Source organism: Hemiscyllium ocellatum, unplaced genomic scaffold (genome assembly GCF_020745735.1).
Source record: "Hemiscyllium ocellatum isolate sHemOce1 unplaced genomic scaffold, sHemOce1.pat.X.cur. scaffold_640_pat_ctg1, whole genome shotgun sequence".
Classification (NCBI taxonomy): domain Eukaryota; kingdom Metazoa; phylum Chordata; class Chondrichthyes; order Orectolobiformes; family Hemiscylliidae; genus Hemiscyllium; species Hemiscyllium ocellatum.
The window spans coordinates 300001-301629 of record NW_026869147.1 but is presented as its reverse complement, the minus strand read 5'-3'; the positions used below and the strand labels follow the sequence as shown (position 1 = coordinate 301629).

The following is a 1629-nucleotide window of genomic DNA, read 5'->3' as shown; positions in this document are numbered from 1 at the left end:
GGTGGGTGAGGGAGTGTGAGGGTGAGGGAGGCTGAGGGTGAGGGTGTGGGTGAGGGTGAGGGAGGGGGAGGGTGAGGGAGGGTGAGGGTATGGGTGAGGGAGTATGAGGGAGGCTGAGGGTGAGGGGGTGGGTGAGGGAGTGTGAGGGTGAGGGAGGGTGAGGGTGAGGGGGTGAGTCCCTCGGAGTGACCCTACCTGTTCCCTCGTGTAGGCGGTTCGCCCCGAGGTGCAGTGTCTGTGAGGGGCCCATTATTCCCGAGGAAGGGAAGGAGGAGACTGTCCGCATCATGGCCCTCGGGAGGAACTTTCACCCTCAGTGTTACCGCTGCGAGGTAGGGACCCTCACTACCCTCACCCTCACTACCCTCACCCTCCTCTCCCTCCACCTCCCTCACCCTCCACTCCCTCACCCTCACCCTCAGTGTTACCGCTGCGAGGTAGGGACCATCACTACCCTCACGCTCACTACCCTCACCCTCCTCTCCCTCCACCTCCCTCACCCTCCACTCCCTCACCCTCACCCTCAGTGTTACCGCTGCGAGGTAGGGACCCTCACTACCCTCACCCTCACTACCTCACCCTCCACCCTCACCTCCCTCACCCTCCACTCCCTCACCCTCACCCTCAGTGTTACCGCTGCGAGGTAGGGACCCTCACTACCCTCACCCTCCACCTCCCTGACCCTCCACTCCCTCACCCTCACTCACCCTCCACCTCCCTCACCCTCCCTCACCCTCAGTGTTACCGCTGCGAGGTAGGGACCCTCACTACCCTCACCCTCACTACCCTCACCCTCACCCTCACTACCCTCCACCTCCCTCACCTCCACCTCCCTCACCCTCACCTCCCTCACCCTCACCCTCAGTGTTACCGCTGTGAGGTAGGGACCCTCACTACCCTCACCCTCACTACCCTCACCCTCACCCTCACTACCCTCCACCTCCCTCACCCTCCACCTCCCTCACCCTCCAACTCCCTCACCCTCACCCTCAGTGTTACTGCTGCGAGGTAGGGACCCTCACTACCCTCACCCTCCACTCCCTCCACCTCCCTCACCCTCCACCTCCCTCACCCTCCACTCCCTCACCCTCACCTCCCTCACCCTCCACTCCCTCACCCTCACCCTCACTCACTACCCTCACCCTCACACACCCTCAATGTTACCTCTGCGAGGGAGATTCCTCTCTCTCTCACACACTCTCTCTCTCTCTCTCACTGTGTCCCTCTGTCTCTCACTCTCTCTCTCTCTCTCTCTCACTGTGTCCCTCTGTCTCTCTCTCTCTCTCTCTCTCTCTAACCCGGTGTGTCCCTCTCTCTCTCTCTCTCTCTCTCACTGTGTCCCTCTCTCTCTCTCACACTCTCTCTCTCTCTCACTGTGTCCCTCTGTCTCTCTCACACTCTCTCTCTCTCTCACTGTGTCCCTCTGTCTCTCTCACACTCTCTCTCTCTCTCACTGTGTCCCTCTCTCTCTCTCTCTCTCTCTCTAACCCGGTGTGTCCCTCTGTCTCTCACACTCTCTCTCTCTCTCTCACTGTGTCCCTCTGTCTCTCTCACACTCTCTCTCTCTCTCACTGTGTCCCTCTGTCTCTCACACTCTCTCTCTCTCTCTCACTGTGTCCCTCTGTCTCT

General features: G+C 60.6%; 1 long non-coding RNA gene across 1 annotated transcript in view; it reads left to right on the top strand.

Moving 5' to 3' along the window:
- Positions 1-215: 215 nt before the first annotated feature.
- The window catches only part of LOC132814045 (uncharacterized), an 18517-nt gene continuing 17103 nt past the window's right edge, over positions 216-1629 (top strand). Inside the window, exon 1 of the long non-coding RNA XR_009644263.1 lies at positions 216-332. This is a non-coding gene — a long non-coding RNA (uncharacterized LOC132814045). The remainder of the gene's footprint in view (positions 333-1629) is intronic.